This window comes from Amblyomma americanum, chromosome 10 (genome assembly GCF_052857255.1).
Source record: "Amblyomma americanum isolate KBUSLIRL-KWMA chromosome 10, ASM5285725v1, whole genome shotgun sequence".
NCBI classification, from domain to species: domain Eukaryota; kingdom Metazoa; phylum Arthropoda; class Arachnida; order Ixodida; family Ixodidae; genus Amblyomma; species Amblyomma americanum.
Genome location: NC_135506.1, coordinates 17,042,337 through 17,059,504, shown reverse-complemented (window position 1 = coordinate 17,059,504; position 17,168 = coordinate 17,042,337). Strand labels below are relative to the sequence as shown.

Below are 17,168 nucleotides of genomic sequence, written 5' to 3'. Positions count from 1 at the left end.
ACGAAGGGCGTAGTGATTTACAGGCATGAACAGATGAACGGATCAATAAAACGTTTTCACAAAGCCACCCTCTTGATTTCGCCATATGTTATACATACTTATAACAACTGCAGTTATAACAAACGGTGGCTTATTACGAAGGAGGGTGGAGCTACTGTCAAAATATGTATTAGGGCTATGACACAGTGTCAGAGGTAAAGCTAACAACCGTGGGTGCAACACTCGGTTATAACGAACGAGGAGGTACTGTAAACTGGCCTTCTTAAGCGAAAGACGAGTCACATGCATTATCACATGACTACATCCGGCGAAGCGGCGGTCGTGGCACCGCGGTCGGAGCAGTGGCGCGGCGGCTGCATCTGCGGCGAGTCACGTGGTCTGACGTCACAGCCACGCCTCCCGCAATCCTCCTGCTGAAAGTCAAAAGCGACACAAGAAGACAACACATACACGACACAAGCGCACTTCACACGACCCGGTGGAGAACCGATGATAAGGATTTGAAAAGTTCGAATGCCAGTGTCGCTGTGTCCTGCCTTCCTGGCCCTCCCGGTCAAGTGGCGCGCGTTTCCTGCGCAATCGAAACTCCGCCTTCTGCGCTACCACCGTGTGCACGTTATGTTCAACATACTTGGGAAAAAAAAATTTTGAAAATTACAAATTTGCACAGTACTGATATTGAAATACTGGAGGCAATGACCCATATTCTTCCGATATGTAGCAAAATGCTTCCTTTACAAAGTTTTCATCGCTCGCATCGAGTAGTTAAGACTGTCGTGAAAAAGCAGTGGGGAACGCTTTTGACAACAGCAAAAAAATTCAAACCTGCCGGCGGGAGATCTGTGGATATATTGATTGTTGTGAAATCTTGCAATATATGAAAAAATTGCGCCCATAAACTCATTTCCGTTCAAAAATGTTTTTGTCCAGAATTGCTGGGTATGCGACGCGCAAACAGTGAGTATGCGTTGTCCTCGTGTAGAGCGGTGGAGCAGCGCGCACCAATCAATCAATCAATAATAATAATAATTGTTTTTTGGGGAAAGGAAATGGCGCAGTATCTGTCTCATATATCGTTGGACAACTGAACCACGCCGTAAGAGAAGGGATAAAGGAGGGAGTGAAAGAAGAAAGGAAGAAGAGGTGCCGTAGTGGAGGGCTCCGGAATAATTTCGACCACCTGGGGATCTTTAACGTGCGGTCGAAATTATTCAGGAGCCCTCCACTACGGCGCCTCTTTCTTCCTTTCTTCTTTCACTCCCTCCTTATCCCTTTCTTACGGCGTGGTTCAGGTGTCCAACGATATATGAGACAGATACTGCGCCATTTCCTTTCCCACAAAACCAATTATTATTATTATCTTTAACGTGCACGGACATCGCACAGCACACGGGCGCCTTAGCGCTTTGCCTCCATAATGAAAACTGAAATCAGACAGTAGCCGATGGTTTGCTATCTCACCTGGTATATAGGCCTATGCGGCTGTACTTTCGCGCGGAATTTTCTGCAGAGTGTGTCGCTTTATTTGGGACTCCGCCGCTGCTCGAACGCTTCACAAAAAGGTGACACACACTGTACGGTCTGCGCGCACATTCGCTGCGGTACCTTCTTCTCTACATCCTTAGAACTTTATCAAGGGTTGAAGACGTGGATGCCGACCTACCGTAATCAGTTGCCATGAACGCTTCAATCGTAATTGAGTCCCTAAAGCCGCTCCACTGCATTAGGGGTCCCGGCCTGGAGCACATGACCGTGCTGGAGAGCTTAGAAGGCGGCTTGATAGGGCAATGCTTGATAGAAACCGACGTGCACATGTACTGTATAAAGAAATAATTAAGCACCACTTTAGTCTCACTCTATTTTTGGGCTGTGATAGGAGGGCAAGTCCACTTACTACGAACTTCGGACAGAACAAACGCAATTCGCGCGACCGTTAGGTTCGTTCTAAGTGGGCCCGACATACTCGCTCTGATGTCCAGGACGTTCGCATACAAGCGTGACTGGCGTAATAAATATCGCAGTTTACTGCATAAAATTAGATGTAAAGGACGCGGAAAAAGAAAACAAAACACTCTTACATAAAGTGACGACACTCTTATAAAACTATAAAAACATTTGTGCAAGTTGAAGCTGTAAGTAGATCGCGTGGTTCACTGAGCTACACACGTAGAACGTTTGTACGATAAGCACAAGCAAGCGAACAAAGCAACCATCTGTGTTGTTTCCTCACCTGTCCTTGCATTAGTGCTAGGTCCAAATGAATAACGTGCAATGCATAATACCTGGGGTCCTGCCCACTCCAAAGTAATAAGAACTACATGTCCACACGTGGTATTTTTTATTTTTTTTACTCCAGCGCAGCATCAACACCCAGGGTGCAGATGTGAAGTCCTCATGATTGTTATTACTAATTTTTCTCAAGGGCGATATAATAGATAGTTTAATAACCATGCTTCAGAACGGTACTTCGTCTTCTGCCTAATGTTCATACGCTGGTTGCGTAACATGATCAAAATGTCCCCTCTGCAATCCCATTTCCGGTTTCTCTGCATGACAGGCATATAAAGATCAGGTAGGAGTGAAGAATTATAGCCAAAAGTATGATAACGTGCACGTGATGATAGTAGACTAGCTGCTGTGTGTGAGCTCTTTCTAACCGCAGCGCTTCTTCTTCGAGAAAAAGGCGTAGTAACAAAATGTGCACCTCAAAAACACCAAGAAAACGAGAGAGCCATGGAGCGAGCGAAGAGTGAGAGAGAGAGAAAGAGAGACTGACTGTCTACGTGCTAGAGTGCGTCTTCATTGCGTTCTCGTGGATTTCGATGTTGCATGTACGCCGCGCACTTGAGCGTGTTTTTTTCTTTTCGCAACTCCGGGGCGTGCCACAGCAGCATGTACGAATGGGGATTCCTCCTTGGAGGAACCCGTATATAACGGAGCCTGCGTCGCTGGTGAGACGCACAGATCCTCCCAGATCACTTCTCCTCGCGAGCAGCAGTCTCGGAGCGTCACCGATCCAGCCACTATGATCAAGGTGCTGGTTAGTATGGAACCGCTTTCATTTTTTCTTCTATTTTTTTTTCTCCGTGGCTTTTTATGAGCTTGATTTCTAGTTTATCTTATTTAATTGCTGTCTACAAGACAGGCAGTTCGTCACATTGCTGCATCTTAACAATTCGAGAATAATAAGTGTGAGCAAGAAGTTGAAAGGTTGGCGAACCATTAAAATGCTGCTGATTATTGTGCGCTCTATGGGTACCTCGTTAACCAGCTATTTGACGACAGGCATGATTTCTTCTGTATACAATTTAAAAAAAGAAAGAAGCTGTAATCGCGCTCTAAACTTTCGTTTGCAAAGAAACCGTTGCTTTGTGGGAAAATATGGCCTTAATGGTTATTTTGTTTCATCAGGAGACTGAATAGGAAGCATGCCCGACTAAACAATAAAAATCAAGTACAGCAATCGCTCACTGCATTATTTTGCACAATAGTTATTGCAACATGTGACTACGAGGAACCGCTCCGCCAAGCGCTAGAACAAATATTGCAGAACTTTGCAAAGAGGATGATTTTAGGTTTCTATCGACGTGCGCCATATCCGTACACTGTGTCTAACACTCCACTAAGATACCAAAAACGCTATGTGCTTGTGTTATACTCCTTATTATGAACTGCAAATCTCCAACCAAAAATTTTAACTTTAACCCAACGTTTCGAAGCCAACTCGGCTCCTTCATTAGGGGTGACTGAGGGCAGTAGCTAGCGTCTTTTAAGTATGGAGGCGGGGGGGGGGGGGGGGGGGGTCAAAGGAACGACAGCTGTGACGCGAAAAGCGCGGGGGAGGGGGAGGGGGTTTAGGCTGTTAGGTTTATAACCATGCTTAACCATAACCATGCATAACCATACGCCTTCTGTGTCTTGCCATAGTGTTGGGGAGGTATGTCAAGACAAGTAGAAATCTCGCCCAAATGTGGATTGCACGACACGCAAATGATTCTGAAGCACGTGCATGTTACATGCAAAGCAGCCTTCAAATTAAAAAGTTGGCAGAAATTTAGAACAAATCCATAGCCTTCGTGTTTTCGCCGTACTCGGCCTTGCGCTGCAAGAAGCAGCCCCTGCGAACAACGCTTTAGTAGTCTAAACCCTGGGAGACAAGTAGATTAAGGCCTCCTCATAGGTTTCGCGGAAGGTTAATCTAAAGTTCACCGCACCCTATGCATGTGTACTAACCGACTCTTTCTATTCTCCTCGCAGATCCTCCTAGCCGTGCTGGCCCTCGCCGCCGTCTCGTACACTGTGGCCGCTCCGCAGTACTACATTGCAGACGGTCTGTACTACGGCTACCCCTACCACTCCGCCTACTACGGCGCCTACTACCCGCACTACTACTACGGGCGTTAAAGTACGCGCCACTACAGCAGCGCAGCAGCAGTTCATGGTGAGCGAAGCAGAGCGCGGTAAACTAACTCAAGCTACGCAGAAGCAAGGTCCAATGACGAGGTCTCTTGAAAGTAGTTCCATTTGAGTATAATACGAATGTGAAGAACTAAATGACTGGGTTTAGCTCAAACGAAGTTCGTTGGTCTTAAAGGGCAACGGACAACAACGCTAAAGAACCGAGTACTCTTGGAGGAACGCTCACCATTTTATGACTGCTGAGTACTGACTGATAGGGAACTTCACGAAGTAACATTCTCCTGCGTGGAAGTCATCTCTGTTTTAGTTTTCAGTCCCGTAGAAAGTGCCTGCTCCCTTCAAGGTAGATAATATATACTCTAGCCGTAGCCGGATGAGCTTCAGCATGGATATATGTAAAAATGTTATTGTTGCCTTTAGTCGTTAGAGGCAAAAAAAGATGCGACGATTTAGAGCACGAAATATCATTCCAACGAAGCATTAAAAGGGTAAAAGTGCGCGCACGCATGTTTAATTTGAACGCTTACCGTTGGATATCAGACAAGGCAGAAGCAAATAACTGTTCATATATAGGCAGGTGAGCTCAATTCTTTCTCGCGAGTGGTGTAACAATGGTTCCCCTAAGACGCTCTGTGGGGTATGAGTGCAGACCTTATGGTTCTACACTTCTGGGAGACATAGATTCGGAGGGACATTAAGCACAAAACAAGAATGATCAGGGCAACCAGGCTTTAAACGAAAAGGCAACACCGCCGACAAGCGGAACTGTTGTACAGTGTTCATATGGTCTACTGTTCCATATCTTTTCAGGAGAATTCCTCGAAACCGCCTCGGAATGGTTAACACACACGTTCACTGCCAACGGTTCTCCGGAAGAAATACCTCGCCCCTTCGGCTTGTTACGCCACAGGCGGAACCTGCTTACCTGACCTGACCAACGACGCCCACTGTTTCTTTTCTTCATTCTGGGAATTTGGTGCTGAAATAAAGCCATTCTAACCAGATACTAGCGCTTTATTTTTATTTATTTCTTTCAAATATGACGAATATGTTGAATACCGATTGAAACATAGTGTCAGTGATAGACAGCCTGACCCAAAATGGTCTGGAGCTGCCATCTTCTGAACATGTGCAGACACATTGGAGAAGCCGTGAGCTCAGTTTTGCTGCACTTCGCAGCGCTCATGTGACGTCGACAAAGCTAATATCTCGAAAAAGAAACGAACAGAAAAAAAGGTACTTCAAGGGACGCTAAGTTCAGCAAAAAAAAAAAAAACTGCCTCGGAAACAGGAAGGTATATGCTCTGGCTTACCGCGATGTTGTTGGCACCACCAGGATAAACCAAATATAAGTTGAAGACTGCGAATGGGAAAAGTTTCTGTACTTTATCATAAAAGAGCGCAGTGCCATAAAGTGGCGTTAACACTGGTGACGGCAGTTCATGTCGACTATTCTTAGAATGGTCGTCAGCTAATGCTAATGATGCTGAACGGAGCTGATGCCTACGCGTGGACTAAATAAATTTGCCAAAACTTTTGCTGCTTGCAGTCTGGTTATAACAGTGCGCGCGGGGCGGTTCACTGGCATAGCTTCCATCCTAAAATATTGCCGCGAATCTTTGCAGTGTTTGTTCATTCTCCAAAGCTGCCGGCACGCCGCTTTATTGCTTTGTTTGCAATGCAACACGCGACCAGATTTATCTTGACAGCATCAAGGCAGAGCTGATTCTACGTTGTTCCAGAATGTTCTAGTAACTTTGCAGGCTTTGTCTCGAAAGTTCGCTATCAGCTTTAATTTGAGCACGGCCGACAGCGGCGGGAATTCTGTTCGACGACCGCCGAGCACGCTTGTCGCTTCGCCGCCACCGAGTGATTCAGTCGACTGTGGGCGCAAGTCAGCCCGAATAAAGAGTTTTGTTTATACACCACTTTCGCGGTCGTTCTGCTCCCCGGATGGCAGTCACCACTTGGTGACACTATCAAGTTTGGCATGCAAGCCAGTAATGCCCTCACACCAAAATCCCGCATTGGAGCAGTGGGAGGCGGCCTTGTCCAGCACGGTCCTGGAAAACTAGCTCGCCAGTGCTACGAGCATGTGCAACGGCTGCCTATAGGTGGGACCCTTGACTGGACGAAATAAGTGCGGAGCGATCCACACATCGAAGAGCCCTTCTGAATAAATTTATTCCTCATCTTCTCAATGTAATTAGTCATTCATCTATCATAGACAAGTTCGTAAAAGCTCCAGATAACTCTTGCGATTTATGACATAGGCTGGAACATGTATTTTCTTATGGGAATGGCATCTTAGATGCCTGCTTAGAAGCACTGAATACTGAAATGATAGTTCCCAAATAGAATACGACTTGATAATATGCGTAAAGAAAGGAAAACAGCATTAACAGTTTTCGAGCTGTTGCGTTTGCGGAACTCAGTGCACTCAAAAGGGTTTGGAGTGCAAAAAGGCGAGACCTGTGAAGAAACGCATAAACGCAGGATTGGCAGTCACTTCCGGCTGATTTCTCTTTTCAGCCGCATAAATTAGGCTTGCTTATCAGTAGTATCGATGCACAAGAAGCCAAAGAGCGAAATACAACGAAATTCCCGCACCCGCGCAAAAGACAATGTATTTATTTTCAGTACAGCCCGTAGAACCAGTTTGAATCATTGGAAAGGCGATGGGTTGACTTCATGAACAACGATAGCTACATATCTCGGCCAGCTCTAGTTTTTGAGGACGTCTGCCGAAGCCGTACACATTCCCGGAACGCTGAAAATCACAAAAACTTTAAGCTCAAGTTTTTATGAAAACGTTACAGATGAACTGCAGATTGGGCTAGTTGGTGTTGATGCATAGGGGTGGTTCAACAGCGTAAACCCACACAGACCAAGAAAGAGACGAGACACACAAATCACCACTGGTTTGTGTCTCGTCTCCTTCTTGGTCTGTGTGGGTTTGCGCTGTTGAACCACCATTATGCACTTTACAGATGTTCAAACAGCCGACATATTTTTCCCCTGCATCAATTCCGTCACGAGCTTACTTCTGCTTGGTGCAGCATTTACGACAGATAAAGGCGTGAGCGCCATTTCGAAATTCTGAAGTGTTCACACATTTCGATTAATGAGCGTTTGTTTCCAAGATGAACCTTCTGAACTTCTAACATTGATAAGCAGAGCGGTTGTACATTCTAGAGCTCAGCGATAAGTGGTTCAAAATTATCTCGTTCCTAGGACCGCACTTGTTTCTGGCGGCTTCAGCGTCAGGTTGACGTCGCAGACGTGTCTTCCTGTTGCGGCGTGCGAGACACGGAAACTATGAACTCTGCTCTAATGCGACGCAAAACCTTCCAACTCCGAGGAGCCGAAAGAACTCAGTGTATCTGAGAAATTTATAAGTTTTAGAGTAGCCTAAGAGCAGATTATTCGCTCATTGCAGAGGTAGATGAGTTGAAGTTACAATACTGCTGTAAGATAACGAAAGAAAAGAAGAGTGGGGTTAGGCGCTAGTTGGTACATTATAAGAACAATACATTACTACGCAAAAAAGGACGGGACAAGAGAGAAGACGCATTCTGCGCTCGTCCCGTGTGCTTCGTCCCTCTTGTCCCGTCCTTTTTTGCGCGGTTAGTTATTGTTCTTATAACGAAAGAATAGGTCGGTCCGAAGGAAAAAAGTACCGTAGTTGTTTGAAAAAAAAAAAAAAGATCAGTGATTTATTTTATACAGCTGTTATCTTTTTTTCAGAGGGAAACATGTTAAATACATGTTTAAGGTGGAGAGGACGAAGAAGCCTGCCATTGTTGTGTGCGTGTCCCGCGAGGTCGTGATTCCTGCAATCAGCCACCAGGACAGGATAGCGACCTGCAGGGGCGCTGGTCCACTGCTCAGAGCGCCTTGTAAAAGTGAGGGGCAGATTTCAGGCGACGAGGGAACGCTTTCGTGGACGACCATGGCCTGAGAGTCATGCGGAGGGCCAGGAGCGGCAAGAACAGCCACGCCATGCACAACGATGTCACGGGCAAAATGTCCTCGTTTCCTACCCTCGCCCCTCGATTTAGAATCTTGTACACATGTTGCCGCCATTTCCACTCCGTAAAATATGCGGCTCCTTCTCAGCCCCCCGGCTTCATGGCGAAACTTTTTTTTTTTCGTACCTCACTCAATATCACCCGCAACTTCTGTAAAGCATAAGCCGTCCCAGTATCTCAGTCTCACTTGAGGCGCGTCCTCACTTATTTTAACTGGACGTGCGCAAAAGTCCACTTTCCGTGAGATAAATACTTATGGGCGAACAATAAATGACTTGCGTATTGTGTGACACAGAGCCAAGTTCTCGAAGCACAGTTACCTCGGACCTGAAGTCGTATTGCGAAGCTGCAGTTGTTTTGACGCCCAAAAGAAAATGGACAAGTTTTTCCGATATACTGCGCGAGAAGTAATGGTACGGCAGCGTATCTATTGTTTGTTGCGTTTTCAAGGAAACGCCAAATGCGTTGTTTACTCGATGGGCGCTTGTATCAGCTAGAGCATGTACAGGTATAAAATTGTAGAATTCACATCGAAATACCTGCGCGTACTGTGCTGCCCTTAAGGTCAAAGTGAGCGCACTTCTTGTGACAGTCAAACGAGAAGCAAGAAGGTTTATGGTTTTTATGGTTTATTGGGGTTTAACGTCCCAAAGCAACTCAGGCTATGAGGGACGCCGTAGTGAAGGGCTCCGGAAATTTCGACCACCTGGGGTTCTTTTACGTGCACTGACATCGCATAGTACACGGGCCTCTAGAATTTCGCCTCCAGAAGCAAGAAGGAAAAGCGTTGCAAAGACAGCTGTTGTTTCCTACGAAGATGTTAAACCATCTACTAAGCCTAGAACAACCACTTGGTTATTGCCAAGCAGTGTGGAATGTCGAAACTATGTGCATTACAACATGGTGAGACTTAAAAAAAAAGGACGCACCCATGTCAAAGCCACCAGGAAAAGCAGGCTTAACCCAGTGAAAAGTTTAAAGAAGGGGGCAGTTGTCACAGGAAATTTCGCATTACGGAAAATGCACGAAGGAAAGAACTACAGCAGAAAACAAAAACTGGTCTATGACCGGCCGCCTGAGAGGGCAACGCTGATTCCAGATTTTATCTTGTGTACTCAATAGGAAAATGTTCTGTAGTGGAGGTATTTTTGGTGGTATCTCAGTAATATTTTTGTCGTGTTTTGTATTGTGTATAGCCTCTGGAAATTCTTGTTTTAGGTCGGGACATTGCAACTCAGGGAGAACTCTGTTCTTTCACTCTGCGATGGCCGCCAGCACCACCCAATAGAAAATGGCCGCGCAAAATGCCTACGCGGAATAGTGCCACCCCCCTGCATTCCCGCGAGCTGAACTGTTTCCGGTCTGTTACCGACGCACCGAAAAAAGGGCCACTTTGTCAAGCAAGCTCTCGACGACCTCGCACAGTGTGAAAGTGCTCAAAGAAAGCTATGTAATAAATGCGCTCCCAACCAACCAACTAAAAGCATAGAACCAATTTCAGTTAATGTAGCCTGACAGAAGCCACAGAAATAGGCCGAACTAGCGGCCATGGATCCGTCCAGCGTCCGTTACATCCAACAACTCTATAAAAAAAAATTTTTTTGAGCATGGTGGGATTCGAACCACCATACTGCCGTTCCGCAACCGAGCGTGCTAACGACTACGCTACTTACCGCCAATTTTTTTTTCCTTTATTGCCTGGCTTTGACACAGAAAATTGCACATAACAAACAATCAACAAAAGAAGCTCGCTACTTACCGCCAATGCATGTGTAGTTCTCGTTGTCTAGGACGCTGGAGGGTGTTTGCAGAAAGGCGTTGAATCAGACGGATGCCTCTCAAACGTCCTCCAGTTTCTCCAGCATTTAAGACTCACAAACAATTGTGTGCTTAATCGACATCTTAACCAGACATCAGTGACACAAGCAGCAACACCGCGCTAAAGGATTTCGCCTCACGCCAATTTAGGTCAACAAAGTACCCCCCTGAATTTTTCTCAGAGCCAGCGGCTATTGCCTGCACAGCCAGTTTACAATATGTGAATCAATTGTGTTTCATTGTTTCCCCAGAATACTTGACAGGTTCATAATGCTTAGGAACACAAAACCTTTCTTTTTTTTTTTGCAAAAAGGACGTGATGAGATAGCTGTAGCACCACAGTCCTGGACCCTTTCCCTCGCCGCCTCATCGTCAACGCTACTATTCTGCAAACTCTCTCTTGTCAGCCTTTTTACGCAGATCCTTCACGTTCCCTCACATCATCACACCAAGGCGTGCGCGAATGAGCGTGTGGATGGCGTCTTCAAACTGAACCTGATTAGGGCGAATTACCATTCCTGTTTCGCGGCAGACTGTTGAGTCGGCGCTCGGCAGTCGCACGGAACAGAGACACACGAAAAGGAACAAAAAAAAAACACCCGAATTCTTCACCCTTCTCCACTGCGGAGCGACAACAGTCCCCCTCTCCTGCACATTGCCCTCTCCTATTTGAGCGCCCACTGAAAGCACCACACTGGCTGAGCTAGCATAAAATAATGACCCTTCAGGACGTTACAGTTGAACCTACACACGCCATTTAGATCGCCAGAACCACCGCTGGGTACCCACCTGTTTACCTGAGGTTACAAGCTTTCCTTGGCCTCGTGCTCAGCATTCTCTATGGCAATATGATCGAGAAAAATGGATCTTAGACCCCACTTTCTGCAGACCGCAAACACGTCAGCTACGGAGCTCTTCAGTCAAGCTGCCTTGTCCTCATTAAAATCATTTTAGGACCAACACGAACAACATCTTCATCGGCAGACAGGAAAACATTGGCATTTTCGGTTGCGAAATACTACAACGCCAACGCAATTCACCTCATATACAGCTGTCGTGAAAAAAAAAAACACGATGCTGCATACCTTCTGCGTAGCAACATGTTGACATTCCATCAAGGCCTCGCCAGATGGGTCCCAAGATTGATCGCTTCTGTCGGGAAAAGGACGGGACACATTGCATGCAGCGACGACCTACAGCTGTTCAGGGACGATTCTGCCGCACATCTTCGACTGCGGAAGAAAGCGGGTCGATTCTTTCACCCAGGGGCCAATGAGCCTTGTCTGAATGTTCGAGCATCTCCCCATACATGTATGTGTGCACAACCAAAGAAAGCTCCGATACATCACCGGGCAAGATCATGGTGAGCTAACGTTATTTTGTAATCTATACGTACAGGATGACTGGTAATCATAATCGTAAGAAAGTGCAGAGTAGGAGCGAAGTTATCATACTTTACCTATTTCTTTCTGTCTTGCAAAATAAAGTAACTGACCCTGTTAAGGTGGGCCATAATACATCGAGTCTGTGCGCCCTTGAGCAATAGTCCGCCGGCGTTCTTTTGGTACATGGGAAATGACGATGAAAAAGTTACTCAGTTAATTTAAAAGTTTGTTCATATAGAAGGTTGCGGCCAAGTACTTAACCAGGATGGTGAAATCCTCTTCTGGTGAGGAAGTGCTTTGTCAGTTATGGTCACCGAGATCGGGCCGCATCCCAGGCCTGGTTATGCAATTCCATCGGCACGCGGAGTTTTTTTTTTTTTAAACCCGGTGGAAAATTGCGCGGCACTGGGATTCGAACTCCGGTCCGCTTGCACGGGAGGCGGATGTGCTACCTCTAAGCCATCGCAAAAGAAGAATTAGGTGAGCGGATGACATTAAGAAGCTTGCGGGGATAATGGGGTGGCCGCAGGTGGTACAGGACTGGGTTAATTGGAGAGATATGGGAGAAGCCTTTGTCCTTCAGTGGGCGTAGTCAGGCTGTTGATGATGGTAATGATGTTTTAGAGCAGACCTAAGACGGGCTTGAGAGTAAAAAAAGCGAACGTGACAAGCCCGGGGCCACTCAGTCTGCTCCGAGATGGATAATGCGCCTAGCTCTTCGCAGCAACAACAGATGGCGGTAATGTCCACCAGGAAAAGCCTGCTTCCGAACAATATTCATGCCAAGCAATGCAAAACATCTAGCAGTTTTTTTAAAAGAAGAACGCATCATTTCCGCAGTCTACGTGCCACTGGAAGCAAGAGACTTCCAACTGTGTTCCAGGTAGTCACCTTTTCGGAAATGGCGTACACATACGGGCGCTCTGAGCAGCCTTCTAAGTTTGTCGCTGCGTATAAATCAGGTTCCAGCTCCCAGCAACAAAAATATTCCGGGGAGCACTGAGGTCACCTTACGTGCGTCAAGGCGAAATCCTTTGTATCGTCCTGTTCAGCTCTGTAGCTGAGCACGATCGCCTAACGCTTCTCTAATTAGTTTCGGTATCAAGCTACGACATACTACACCTTCGTTATATCCGATGTGTTCGCTACATCCGGTTTAAATTTACGACATATGCCTTTTAAAACACCCTCGTTTCGACTTCCTTTTCGGTACTATTTCCATGCCATAAAGAATAAAAGGGACTAGGTGGCCGAGTGGTTAATGCGGTGCACTGCTAATTCGTTGGTCTGTGCTCGCGTGGGTTCGAATCCCCTTCTAATCAGAATTTCATTTTCCTACATTTCGTTTTATTTACAGGTGGAGCGGAAAGTTCCTGTGCACGTTTCCTGCTGTCAGGTCTTGCGCACACTAATGAGGCAAGACAGGCTTTCGCCGTAACAACTCCGAAGTTTCTGGCATTTCACCATGTCATTAATATTTTTTTTCTTTAAGTGGATTCTACCCCGTGCGTATGTAACTAAACAAGCGCCAGAAACCGCTGCATGTTCCTGAAGGCATGGAAACTGGTAGTACATACCATGGTGGAAGGTCATATAGAGAAATAACTTTTCGGATTTACGGCTGCTAAATGTCTTTGGCGTTCGTTCATGGGAACGCCATGGGAAGTTTTGAGAAATATATGCTGATTAACATCGACAAGCCCAGATTTTCTGGGGCCTGAAGAAAAAAATATATTTTAACGTTTAACGGACTCTCTATCTCTGTCTCCCGCTCGTAGAAGAAAGAGATAAAGCATACAGAGGGCACTTATAAGAGGATAAACACGGCACACTTGGTTCACTCGTCGCCGGTGGTGATGGAAAGTCCTCTCTCCTGACATTCGCACCTTCGCGAGGCGAGATGAAGGCGGTGAAACAAGTGTGCTCGGCCAAAACATCAAGAAAACGGAAGCGGTGGACTCAGTGAGGGAGTGACGGACTGTACGAGCGCGCGCGACACGCGTGCATCTTCTTTGCATTCCTTTTTGCTTTTGTATTTTTTTTTGCGTGTCGCACGTAGTACGAGAGAGGAACGCGCGCTCGAGTGGTCTTTGCGCAACCCCGGGCCGGGCCACTGCGGCGCGAAGAACGGCGGATTTCGCCTTGAGAGCATCCGTATATAACGGAGAACGCGTCGCCGAAGAGACACACAGATCCTCGCAGAGCATCTCTCGAGCAGCAGTCTCGAAGCACCGCCCAATCCAGTCACCATGATCAAGCTCCTGGTGAGTATGAAGGAACCTCCGGTCTTATCTTCTTCGCCTTTCGTTAGCTGTTTAATTAAGACTTGACATTTTTTTTTTAAATACCTGATTCGTAGTCCTCAGAATGTGTTGCTGCCGCTTAATTGTACTTAAAGTCTCGATTCTCCAGTTACTAGTGTGCCTAATGTTCTGGTTAGAAAAAGGAAGCATTTTTGCAGGCACTTTTTAAAATAGCGCGCTCCTATTACTTGGTCGTCGTTGAAAGAATGAGAAAATGGGCAGGGTAGTACCTAGTCCGAGGAGCATGCATCGACCAGGAAAAGAACAATGTAAAAGTAGTAAAAGAAAATGCCTGAGAGGTGTGCTTGCAACGGAAGAAATTTCTTCCCATAAACTCTACGCTTTAATATGTAGGCTTAACTTCAAGGGAAGTATATCAAGCTATATAACGATTGCAACCGTTGCAGTTGAATTGTATGCACTGGTAAATTGTGGGCGTTCTTAAGAATCTGTGACCGCTTAACCCAAACGCGTAGGAGAGCTGCCGTAAACCATAAAAACTGCGAACTCCCCGCCTTTTGTTGAGAGGGCTTTGTCGCCGAGCTCTAACAGATGAGAACTATCATCCTCGTGCAATGGTTCCCGTGTTCTGCGATTGTAGTTTTATATGCGAAGGTCGCACTATGACGGCAGCGAAGACACGCCAACAGTGTGATGATTACTCTTCCGAGAGTAAATCGATCCCAGCTTATTGGAACGGATTGCTAATCTCGCCCAGTAAGCACCTTTAAATGCTGGCTGGTATTAGTGGCGTGACAAACACCGCCTTCTTATTAACGCGCTTTCCCAAAAATCACACAAGGGCGTAACAAAGCGTACTGGGAAATCGCGTTACATTCTGCCTAAATGTGCCCCGTGGTTCTTCATGCAGATCCTCCTCGTCGTCCTGGCTCTCGTGGCCATTTCGGCCTCTGTGGCTGCGCCGCAGTACTATCTGGCTAGCCCCTACTACGGCTACGGCTACCCCGCTGCCTACTATGGCGCCTACTACCCGCACGCCTACTACTACGGACGCTAAACGGCGCGCTGCCACCACAGCGCAGCGACAGTTCATGGTGAGTGCACTACGAAGTACCTTGTAGAATGCTACAAATCGCTCCTCAGTTGCTGCACCTGAGCATAAGTGGGCTAAAACTAAACTAATGATATCCTGAATTTTAATGCCATGATGTAGCAGAAAATCTGGTGTTTTTGGCCGTGAGGAAAAAATCGACGAAAAATCCCCAGAGAAGCAACCTAGGAGGCAGGTGGGCCACCTAGGTCACGTGACCTTGTGACGTCATCGCAACCTGCCCACTGGATTGTGAGCGAACTGCGCGCCGTGACAGGTGGCTGCTAAATTAATGATTGGTCGCGAGAGGTTGGCCGGGAAGAGCAATCTGGGTCGCACAAGCCCCACAGATGGCAGCACCTGCCATCGCAGGGCAGTGGCGCATCGCTCAACCGCTGCATCACTGCGCCAGAAGTGGTATGAGAACTTCGAGAAGCCTATCGATGTTAAGTAGAGAATGGCCAATTCTGCATATATGAACATTAACCGATTACATTATCGCGTCATAACCTTAAGGCGGAGCTTAAATGTTCCCTACAACTTTTTACTGGAATTAAACGTTCGCGCTAGACCTTGTAGAGCTCCGCTTAACGTCATAGCCAGCGCGGAAAGGTATACCTTAACTGCTCTGGTAATATTGGAGAGTTTAGCATTGCGTTACCATGCGCACCTACCGCCAACAGCACGTACGCAGCCGGCGGCTGGCTGAAACACTTTACGGAAATGCAATGCTATAACTTTCTATCTTCCATTGCCGCTGAGCAGCCACAGCTCCGCATCCTTACTTGGCTTCAGACCTAAATGAAAACAGAGGTGGTTGTCTTTTAACTTGGGCTGCAAAAAAAAAAAAGGAAGTGACTTTGCCTAACGCTTCCTTTGGGGTGTTCTCATTGTTCCAGGATATTTCTCCGAAAACTCGTCGGAAACCCTAACGCATCTGGTCACTGCCTCTGGCCCGCTGGAAGAAATGCCTCGTCCACCGTGACGCTTTCATCCTCGTGCCGCCCACATTCACCTGAGCTGTCCTGCACGCTGCTTTAACCACAAGTCTTTCTTCAACCTGGGAATTCGGTTCTGGAATAAAGCTGTTCTAACCGGTTACTTTCGACTGCGCTCTGTTCACTTACAATTGAAAAAAGATCACCCTCATGGTAATTATCATCATCGTCAACCTGATCGCGTTCATCGCAGGGCAAAGGCCTCCGCCCAACACTATCCAATTATCTCTGCATTACGTTATACCTGTGGCCAATTTATCCTCGGAAATTTCCTAATTTAGTTTCCCCACTTGAATCTATAAGCCAGCGCCGGCTAAGTTTGGCCTCCTTTTTAATCTGTTCTGCTACCCCACAAAGAGATGATCGGTTATTCTTCCTCAGATTAAATATCTCAGCCAGCTCCGTTTTTTTTTTTGCCTCTTGGCTTGCGCTGCTTTACCATTAACTCGAGTTTATTCTCTTATCCACTTTGGTCCTTTTTTGTTGCCCTGTTAATCCAGTCCACCTAAGATGCTTATCAGGTGTCTGAAATACTAACCTTTGCGGTACTTTAGCAGCCCTATGAGTCTTCCACTGTGCTTGGTCGTTGTCTGGTTTGCACTGTTTATAATCAATACCTACCAAATTACCCCATTTTTCATGTTAATTTTCCTTATACCACACATTTCCAATACTAGCCCTAATCAGTCTAGCCCATCTTGAAATTCCAAAGCGCGAACTGGCTGTATATAGACGCTAGTTCGTTCCTCATAAGAGTGCGTAGGAAAGAGGTGAGCTGTAAGGAACACCCAACATGTATGTTTTGGTCATATCTAAATATCAAGTGTAGGCCATGTACTACATTTTGAGTGTTTTTTCGGTGGAACGGTAAATGGACCTCACTATTAGTGCCTTTAAGGTGTGTTTGAAGTAAAAGCTCTTAAGAAATAAGAAAATATTCTTTTTTTGCTCTCTGAAATTGTTTTATTTATTCCGCTGCATATGTGAGGCTGCCTAGCTTAATAAATACGAAACAGGGTCAATGGGAATTTACGCGCCGAGGAAACACTGCAGGCTATGGGGAACGCCGTATTGCTAACATCACATATCAAACAGGCGTTTATCACATTTAATCTTTGTCTTCATTAGGCAGCTGCAACCGGTATCGGACCCGCGATCTTGAG

The 17,168-nt window shown here is 46.4% G+C and overlaps 1 long non-coding RNA gene across 1 annotated transcript; it reads left to right on the top strand.

Moving 5' to 3' along the window:
- The first annotated feature begins 2,893 nt into the window (after window positions 1–2,893).
- LOC144106520 (uncharacterized) lies at window positions 2,894–5,425 on the top strand. Its single transcript, XR_013309036.1, has 3 exons — window positions 2,894–3,040; window positions 4,258–4,441; window positions 5,230–5,425. It is a non-coding gene; the product is annotated as an uncharacterized LOC144106520 (long non-coding RNA).
- Window positions 5,426–17,168: the final 11,743 nt, after the last annotated feature.